This window comes from Lolium perenne, chromosome 1 (assembly GCF_019359855.2).
Source record: "Lolium perenne isolate Kyuss_39 chromosome 1, Kyuss_2.0, whole genome shotgun sequence".
NCBI lineage: Eukaryota > Viridiplantae > Streptophyta > Magnoliopsida > Poales > Poaceae > Lolium > Lolium perenne.
Window position 1 is genome coordinate 253,932,845 of NC_067244.2, and position 11,104 is coordinate 253,943,948.

Here is an 11,104-nt window from a genome sequence, read left to right on the forward strand (position 1 = left end):
GCCATATCCTTCTAATAATGGTAATGGTTATGGTAATTCTTATGGGAATTCTTACAACAATAATAGGAATGTACCCCCTGGTCTTGAAGCCATGCTTAAAGAATTTATTAGTACACAAACTGCTTTTAACAAAACTGTTGAAGAAAAGCTTGGTAAAATTGATATTCTTGCTTCTAAAGTTGATAGTCTTGCTGCTGATGTTGATCTTTTAAAATTGAAAGTTATGCCTAATGAAAATAAAGATATTAAGTCATTTGCTACAGCAAACGCTATCCAAGTTATAATTAATGAGAATATTATATTGATGGCTGAATTGCGTGCTAGGTGGGAAAAAGAAGAAAATGCTAAAGAGAATAATGTAGCTAAAGTTTGGACTATTACCACCACTAGTAATGATAATGCTTCACATGTTGCTACACCTCCTGCTATCAATGGTAAAATAATTGGTGTTGGCAATGTTTCTACTCCTAATGAAAAGCGTGCAAAACTGCCTGAAACTCCTGAAACTGCTGAAACTGCTAAAACTGCTGAAACTGCTGAAATTTTTCAAAATATTGGGGACAATGATCCCATTGCTTTATATCATAATGGTTTAGATTTTGATGATTGTCACATCTCCGAAGTTATAAAGTTCTTACAAAAACTTGCTAAAAGTCCCAATGCTAGTGCTATAAATTTGGCCTTTACAAAACATATTACAAATGCTCTCATAAATGCTAGAGAAGAGAAACTAAAACTTGAAACTTCTATTCCTAGGAAGTTAGAAGATGGTTGGGAGCCCATTATTAAGATGAAGGTCAATGATTTTGACTGTAATGCTTTATGTGATCTTGGTGCAAGTATTTCTGTTATGCCTAAGAAAATCTATAATATGCTTGACTTGCCACCATTGAAAAATTGTTATTTGGATGTTAATCTTGCTGATAACTCTACAAAGAAACCTTTGGGGAGGATTGATAATGCTCGCATTATGGTTAACAATAACCTTGTCCCCGTTGATTTTGTTGTCTTGGATATTGAATGCAATGCATCTTGTCCCATTATATTGGGGAGACCTTTTCTTCGAACTGTTGGTGCTATTATTGATATGAAGGAAGGTAATATTAAATATCAATTTCCTCTCAAGAAAGGTATGGAACACTTCCCTAGAAAGAGAATGAAGTTGCCTTTTGATTCTATCATTAGAACAAATTATGATGTTGATGCTTCATCTCTTGATGTCACTTGATACACACTTTCTGCGCCTAGCTGAAAGGCGTTAAAGAAAAGCGCTTATGGGAGACAACCCATGATTTTACTTCTGCACTTTTGTTTTATATTTGAGTCTTGGAAGTTGTTACTACTGTAGCAACCTCTACTTATCTTTATTTTATTGCATTGTTGTGCCAAGTAAAGTCTTTGATACTAAGGTTCATACTAGATTTGGATTACTGCGCAGAAACAGATTTCTTGCTGTCACGAATTTGAGTAGTATTCTATGTAGGTAACTCAGAAAAATCTGCCAATTTACGTGAGTGATCCTCAGATATGTACGCAACTTTCATTCAATTTGAGCATTTTCATCTGAGCAAGTTAAGTGCCCCAGAAAAATTCGTCTTTACGGACTGTTCTGTTTTGACAGATTCTGCCTTTTATTTTGCATTGCCTGTTTTGCTATGTTTGATGGATTTCTTTGTTCCATTAACTTTCAGTAGCTTTGTGCAATGTCCAGAAGTGTTAAGAATGATTATGTCACCTCTGAATATGTGAATTTTTGATTATGCACTAACCCTCTAATGAGTTTGTTTCGAGTTTGGTGTGGAGGAAGTTTTCAAGGGTCAAGAGAGAAGGATGATACAATATGATCAAGGAGAGTGAAAGCTCTAAGCTTGGGGATGCCCCCGTGATTCATCCCTGCATATTTCAAGAAGACTCAAGCATATAAGCTTGGGGATGCCCAAGACATCCCCTTCTTCATCGACAACTTATCAGGTCACCTCTAGTGAAACTATATTTTTATTCTGTCACATCTTATGTACTTTACTTGGAGCGTATTTATGTTCTTGTTTTTGTTTTGTTTGAATAAAATCGGATCCTAGCATTCATTGTGTGGGAGAGAGACACGCTCCGCTGTTGCATATGAACACATATGTTTTTAGCTTTATTCTTAATGTTCATGGCGAAGGTTGAAACTTCTTCGTTAATTGTTATATGGTTGGAAACAGAAAATGCTACATGTGGTAATTGGTATAATGTCTTGAATAATTTGATACTTAGCAATTGTTGTGCTCATATAGATCATGTTTAAGCTCTTGCATCATGTACTTTGCACCTATTAGTGAAGAAATACCGTAGAGCTTGTTGACATTTGGTTTGCATGATTGGTCTCTCTAAAGTCTAGATATTTTCTAGTAAGGGTTTGAACAACAAGGAAGACAATGTAGAGTCTTATAATGCTTGCAATATGTTCTTATGTAAGTTTTTCTGTACCGGTTCATACTTGTGTTTGCTTCAAATAACCTTGCTAGCCTAAGCCTTGTACTGAGAGGGAATACTTCTCGTGCATCCAAAATCCTTGAGCCAAAAACTATGCCATTTGTGTCCACCATACCTACCTACTACATGGTATTTTTCTGCCATTCCAAGTAAATACTTCGTGTGCTACCTTTAAACAATTCAAAAGTTACTCTCTCTTATTTGTGTCAATGTTTTATTGCTCATGAGGAAGTATGTGGTGTTTTATCTTTCAATCTTGTTGGGCAGCTTTCACCAATGGACTAGTGGTTTCATCCGCTTATCCAATAATTTTGCAAAAAGAGCTAGCAACGGGGTTCCCAGCCCCAATTAATTAACCTTCATTAATAATTCTCTTCACATGTTTTGCTCTGATTCGTCAGTAAGCAACTTAATTTTGCAAATAGACACTCCTCCATGGTATGTGAAATGTTGGAAGGCACACGAGGATTTGGTTAGCCATGGCTTGAGAAAGCAAAGGTGGGGAGGAGTGTCATCTAAATAAAACTAAAATAAATAGACACTCCTTCATGGTATGTGATTGTTGGAAGGCACCCGAGGATTCGGTTAGCCATGGCTTGTGAAAGCAAAGGTTGGAAGGAGTGTCACCCAAAAATAAAATAAACTACACTAAAGTACATGTGTAAACAAAAGAGAAGAGGGATGATCTACCTTGGTGGTAGAGATAACGTCCTTCATGGGAGCCGCTCTTTGAAAGTCTGCTTGGCAAGGGAGTTAGAGTTCCCACTACCATTCGTTGACAACAACAAACACCTCTCAAAATTTTACTTTTATGCTCTCTATATGATTTCAAAACTTGAAAAGCTCTAGCACATGATTTTATCCCTGCTTCCCTCTGCGAAGGGCCATTCTTTTACTTTTATGTTGAGTCAGTTTACCTACTTCCTTCCATCTTAGAAGCAAACACTTGTGTTAACTATGCATTGATTCCTACATACTTGCTTATTTGCATTCATCATATTACTTTGTGTTGACAATTATCCATGAGATAAACATGTTGAAGTTGAAAGCAACCGCTGAAACTTATATCTTCCTTTGTGTTGCTTCAAAGCTTTCTACTAAGAATCTATTGCTTTATGAGTTAACTCTTATGCAAGTCTTATTGATGCTTGTCTTGAAAGTACTATTCATGAAAAGTCTTTGTTATATGGTTCAGTTGTTTAATCATTGTCTTTACCATTGCTTCGAATCGCTGCATTCATCTCATGTGCTTACAATAGTATTGATCAAGATTATGATAGCATGTCACTTCAGAAATTATCTTTGTTATCATTTACCTACTCGAGGACGAGTAGGAACTAAGCTTGGGGATGCTTGATACGACTCAAACGTATCTATAATTTCTTATGTTCCATGCTACTTTTATGATGATACTCACATGTTTTATACACACTTTATGTCATATTTATGCATTTTCCGGCACTAACCTATTGACAAGATGCCGAAGAGCCAGTTGCTGTTTTCTGCTGTTTTTGGTTTCAGAAATCGTACAAAGGAAATATTCTCAGAATTGGACGAAATCAACGCCCAGGGTCTTATTTTTCCATGAAGCTTCCAGAAGACCGAAAGGAATACGAAGTGGGGCGACGAGGCGCCGCCACGCCAGGGCCGCGCGGCCAGGGCTGGGCCCGCGCTGCCCTGTTGTGTGGGACCCTCGTGTCGCCCCTAAACCTACCCTTCCGCCTACTTAAAGCCTTCGTCGAGAAAACCCCAGTACCGAGAGCCACAATACGGAAAACCTTCCAGAGACGCCGCCGCCGCCAATCCCATCTCGGGGGACTCAGGAGATCGCCTCCGGCACCCTGCCGGAGAGGGGAATCATCTCCCAGAGGACTCTTCATCGCCATGATCGCCTCCGGAGTGATGTGTGAGTAGTTCACCCCTGGACTATGGGTCCATAGCAGTAGCTAGATGGTTGTCTTCTCCTCATTGTGCTATCATTGTTTGATCTTGTGAGCTGCCTAACATGATCAAGATCATCTATTTGTAATGCTACATGTTGCGTTTGTTGGGATCCGATGAATATTGAATACTATGTTATGTTGATTATCAATCTATCATATATGTGTTGTTTAAGATCTTGCATGCTCTCCGTTGCTAGTAGAGGCTCTGGCCAAGTTGATACTTGTAACTCCAAGAGGGAGTATTTATACTCGATAGTGGGTTCATGCCTCCATTTAATCTGGGACAGTGACAGAAAGTTCTAAGGTTGTGGATGTGCTGTTGCCACTAGGGATAAAACATCAATGCTTTGTCTAAGGATATTTGTGTTGATTACATTACGCACCATACTTAATGCAATTATCTGTTGTTTGCAACTTAATACTGGAAGGGGTGCGGATGCTAACCTGAAGGTGGACTTTTTAGGCATAGATGCATGCTGGATAGTGGTCTATGTATTTTTTCCTAATGCCCAATTGAATTTCACACTACTCATCATAATATGTATGTGCATTGTTATGCCCTCTTTATTTGTCAATTGCCCAACTATAATTTATTCACCCAACATGCTATTTCTTATTGGAGAGACACCACTAGTGAACTGTGGACCCCGGTCCATTCTTTACATCGAATACAATCTACTGCAAACATTGTTCTTTACTATTCTTCGCAAACATCATCTTCCACACTATACATCTAATCCTTTGTTACAGCAAGCCGGTGAGATTGACAACCTCACTGTTACGTTGGGGCAAAGTACTTTGATTGTGTTGTGCAGGTTCCACGTTGGCGTCGGAATCCCTGGTGTTGCGGCGCACTACACTTCACCACCATCAACCTTCACGTGCTTCTTGGCTCCTACTGGTTCGATAACCTTGGTTTCTTACTGAGGGAAACTTGCTGCTGTACGCATCACACCTTCCTCTTGGGGTTCCCAACGGACGTGTACTTCACGCGTATCAAGCAGTTATCATATAAGATGGGTTGCAGTATAGAAGTATCTCTCTTTTAGTTGGTTATCTATGTATCCCTTGATGTGAGTTATCTTTATGGAATATTAATAAGAAGTTTTATCATTTACATATTGCATGATACGTCTTCAACGTATCTTGAATTTCTGATGTTCCATGCTTGTTTTATGACAATACCTACATGTTTTGCTCGCACTTTATAATGTTTTTATGCGTTTTCCGGAACTAACCTATTAACAAGATGCCGAAGTGACAGTTCCTGTTTTCTGTTGTTTTTGGTTCCAGAAAGGCTGTTCGGGCAATATTCTCGGAATTCGACGAAACAAAGACCCAATATCTTATTTTTCCCGGAAGATTCCAGAACACCGAAGGAGAGTCGGAGGCGGGCAGCAGGGAGCCCACACCATAAGACGGCGCGGGTGGCCCCCTGGCCGCGCCAGCCTATGGTGAGGGGGCCCCAGGCGCCTCCTTGCTCTGCCTCTTCGCCTATAAAGTCCCTCGCGACCTAAAAACGTGATATGAATAGACGAAACTCCAGAAAGACTCCAGGGGCGCCGCCGCCATCGCGAAACTCCAATTCGGGGGACAGAATCTCTGTTCCGGCACGCCACCGGGACGGGGAAGTGCCCTCGGAAGCCATCTCCATCGACGCCACCGCCTCCATCATGCTCCATGAGTAGTTCCCCCATGGACTACGGGTTCTAGCAGTAGCTAGTTGGTACTCTCTATCCCATGTACTTCAGTACAATGATCTCATGAGCTGCCTTACATGATTGAGATTCATCTGATGTAATCGGTGTTGTGTTTGTTGGGATCCGATGGATTGTTACATTATGATTAGTCTATCTATAAAGTTTGTGAAGTTATTGTTGCTGCAATCTTGTTGTGTTTAATGCTTGTCACTAGTGCACGAGTGGCATGATCTTAGATTTAAGCTCTATAATTATTGCTTAGATTGTATCTACAAGTTGTTTGCACATGTCTATGTCTGGAACCCGAGGCCCCAGAGTGACAGCAACTGGGATAACTGGAGGGGAAGGCATAGGTATGAGGATCACATGTTTTCACCAAGTGTTAATGCTTTGCTCCGGTGCTCTATTAAAAGGAGTACCTTAATCGCCAGTAGATTCCCTTGAGGCCCGGCTGCCACCGACTGGTAGGACAAAAGATGTTATGCAAGTTTCTCATTGCGAGCACGTATGACTATATATGGAAAACATGCCTACATGATTAATAATCTTGATGTTCTATCTTAATGCTATTTCAATCCTATCAATTGTTCAACTGTAATTTGTTCACCCAACACTTGTCACTTGTTATTGGAGAGTTACCACTAGTGTAGATCGCTGGGAACCCCGGTCCATCTCTCATCATCATATACTCGTTCCTATATGACATTGGAAGTAGTATCAACTATTTTCTGGTGCCATTGCCTCTGTGTTACTATTACTGCTGCTGTGTTACTTTTACTATTGCTCTCATATTACTGCTGCTTTTACATCACCCCTGTTACTAGTGCTTTTCCAGGTGCAGCTGAATTGACAACTCAGTTGTTAAGGCTTATAAGTATTCTTTACCTTCCCTTGTGTCGAATCAATAAATTTGGGTTTTACTTCCCTCGAAGACTATTGCGATCCCCTATACTTGTGGGTTATCATTGCACATCTTATTTTAGTTTGCAATCTCTATTATATGATTGATCTTGTTGTTAGTATTGGTATCACTTTGGGAGCATTGAGCAAATCTATTTGGTTTTGGCAAACTTAGCATTGGTCAATAGCAACAACACTTTGAATTTAAGTAGAAATAGTAAAAATGCCCGTGCGTTGCACCGGGAAAAATAAATAGTCAAGCGGTTTGGTAAACCACAGTGGTGATGCCTCTCCTCTCTGCATTGGTGCTCACATTTTCTCTTACACGATAAACATAATTGTCAATCCTAAGAAGATTAGATTGCTAACCCCTCTCCTCAGTGAAACAACAAAGAAAACCGAACAAATAAAAATTGCTTTGTACCAACAAAGAAGAAAACCGAACAAATAAAAATTGCTTTGTACCAACAAAGAAGAAAACCGAACAAAGTTCTCTATGTAAATCAATTGACATCGATAAAAGAAATACGAAGACTCTAATTTTTCTGATGAAAAATCTAAATAAGCGGATTTTATTGCACACCAAAATTAGCTGTACGGTGTACATCTAATCTGGAGATAGTTACGCAAATCAGTACTGACTATTCGTGCAAACTTGTGCACGCATCATCAGGAAGCTGCGCATCTAGCATGCCTGCACCTGAAAATCGGATGAAATAGGAACCGGATTGGCCATAGCTAGCTAGTGAGCAAAAGATTCAGGTTAAGCTAGTTACCTGCAGGCTGCTGTGCCACTTGCTCTACGTTCATCTCTCAAGAAAGCTAGAACTCGGCGCAATCGACGCCGTCACGTCACGGCACCTTGCACTACGGGCAGAACATCCGGCCGCAGTGGGGGCACTGCAAACACCGCCATAATCTGCGCGCTATTTCTCAATCCAAACACATCTATATTTTTTTGCAGGATATAAACGGCTTATACGTGCCTCATCTCGTAGCGCTGAGTCTCTCACTCTCTCCTAGTCACTTGTCATCGGTTGAGGATATAAATGGCCATGCCGAGTGGCCGCTAGACCCAGCGTTTTTGGGAATTGAGGAGCACGCCGGTGGAAGGCGTGATTGCCATGACAGGCTGAAGAGGATGGTGCTCGTGCCAGGACGGAGCACGATGCCACGAGCAGGCTAGGGAGGAAGACTTACGCAGTTCAACCCTGCAGTTCAACCCTACTTCTGTTGTCTTTCCTGTCGTTTGTTTAATTGGATTGGCTCGTCGCTGCCGCTGTAGAACTGCTTGTGTGCATATACCTCCTTAAGTTCAGCTACATCGCCTTGCCAACAACATGCTCAACAGCCCAATCACAAAATCAATCCGGCAACTAAAAGACACTCTCGTTGATGTCCTCGTACTGAATAAACAAGGTCTCCCGCTTCCTCGCTCACGGCTCGTCAGCTCATGAGATCGGTATGCTCACCGAGAGTCCAAGACATCTCGTCCATCATCCACGCCGACATGAAGCAGCTGATCGGCCCGACCCCACCAGCAGTCGAGCAGCTCAACCTTGTCAAGAATCGCCTCGACGAGAAGGTCCCCGAAACGCTCTGCAACCTCGCCAACCAGGCCGGCCACCTCGACAATCTCTGTCTCTTGTTTCCGTCGTGTATGGTTTCCTACGTGAAGAAGAATCTGCATAAAATTGATTTGTATGTTAAAACCGGATCGAAACTGGATGGGAGTGCTCGGAACTGATCATGGACGATATGCAATAGTCCCGTCAGAGTGCGCCTCGTACTTGTTGAGCCGAACGGCAAATCGTGGAGTCCATGTCAGGCACGTCCAGCTCGTACACCACAGTTGCCGCCGTCCTCACGTCAGCCATCTCGCAACCGTCCCCGCGTCCCGCTCCTCCACCGCATCTACCGGCGGCCGGTGCGTGCCCTGGATCCTGCACGATCGAGCTCCACCTGATGTTGCCATCCGATGTAGCTTTCACCGCCTATACTGCAGCCGTCGGCCAGAAACCCTAGAGGCTTGCTTCTGTTGCCTCCGTCGGATGCCGGTACGCTAGCTCGATTCGTTTGGGGGAGACAGAGACCGGGAACGCTCGATTTTAATACGCCTGTTAGCGATCAGCGATAGAGTCTGTTACAAAAGATCATCGATAGTCTGCTACGAAAGAGGCTCGGTCAAAGAAAGAGTCCAGAAGCCAGAACTTGTCAAGCAACGTACGAAACCAAACGAGCGGGACGGACGAGGGAAACACGGACGGACGACGGACGAAACCACAGAAACGCTTCTCCCTTTATTATTAGGTATAGAAGAGGAGATACATGTAGATATGTTATTTCATTATCTTTCTTTCTTGTTAGCTCTTAGCTTAGTATTCTGAAGTTAAAATTGTTTGTGCTTATAAGGAAGATGCATGATTGTTTCTATCACATGTATATTTGTTTGTTTCCCTCAACTCTTATGTTTGCTAATCAACCTTGCTAGCCAAAGACCTGTACTGAGAGGGAATGCTTCTTGTGCATCCAAACCCTTAAACCAAACATATGCCATCAGTGTCCACCATAATTACCTACTATGTGGTATTTCCCTACCATTCCAAGTAAATACTTCATGTGCTACCTTTAAACAATTCAAAAGTTATTACCTCTTATTTGTGTTAATGTTTTATAACTCATGAGGAAGTATGTGGTGTTCTATCTTTCAATCTTGTTGGGCAGACTTTCACCAATGGACTAGTGGCTTCATCCACTTATCCTATAATTTTGCAAAAAGAGCTGGCAACGGGGTTCCCAGCCCCAATTAATTAACTTTCATTAATAATTCTCTTCACATGTTTTACCCTGATTCATCAGTAAGCAACTTAATTTTGCAATAGACACTCCTCCATGGTATGTGAAATGTTGGAAGGCACCCGAGGACTCGGTTAGCCATGGCTTGTGAAAGCAAAGGTTGGGAGGAGTGTCATCCTTAAATAAACTAAAGTACATGTGTAAACAAAAGAGAAGAGGGATGATCTACCTTGCTGGTAGAGATAACGTCCTTCATGGGAGCCGCTCTTTGGAAGTCTGTTTGGCAAGGGGGTTAGAGTACCCACTACCATTCGTTGACAACAAAAAACACCTCTCAAACTTTACTTTTATGCTCTCTATATGATTTCAAAACTAAAAAAGCTCTAGCACATGATTTAATCCCTGCTTCCCTCTGCGAATGGCCTATCTTTTACTTTGTGTTGAGTCAGTAAACCCATTTCCCTCTATCTTAAGCAAGCAATTGAGTTGTTGTGATCAAACCATTTATATTGTGATCTACTTAACCATGCCTTTTACTCTTCCTTGTTTAGTACAAGTTTTATCCGAATGAATATAGCTTTGAAGGTTATCAATGATTATGAGGAGATTATTATGATTGAGTATGCAAGTTTTGTTATAAGCTTTAATATAAGAGCGCTGCTCGACAAATAAGTACAATCTGTTAATTGTTCTCTGACCAAGAACAAAGTTTGCCATCACCAATTATGATTTCCTATGCACCTTTATTTGTGATTTCCTTCTACTTGTTTCAAGTTGAATTATATGAGGAAGTTGTTCACTAGAATGTCTTGTGTGAATTAATATGATGCTTCTTGTCCGTATTTTATTTATCGACTCTTCACTCCATAAACATGTGGTCTTGTTTACTGAGTTCAGTTTCGCTTGGGGACAAGCGAAGTCTAAGCTCGGGGGGAGTTGATACGTCCATTTTGCATCACTATTTTATATCATAATTTACTGTTATTCATTGATATATTTCATATTTAGAGGTGATACTTATGTTATTTCATCTATTTTGCATGTTTCATGATTATTGGAGAATCATCCACCGGAGTCAGGATTCTGCTGAAAAAAGCACCGTCAGAATGCAATATTTCTGGAGATCAACAATTGACGGAAATTACACCGAAGATCTTATTTTCCCAGAAGAATGAGCCATCCAAAAGGAGGAGCCGAGGAGGGCCGCCATGGCCCCCCATAGGCCGGCGCGGGCCCTGCCCTGGCCGCGCCGCCTTGTGGGGAGGGGGCCCACAACCCCTCTCGGCCTCC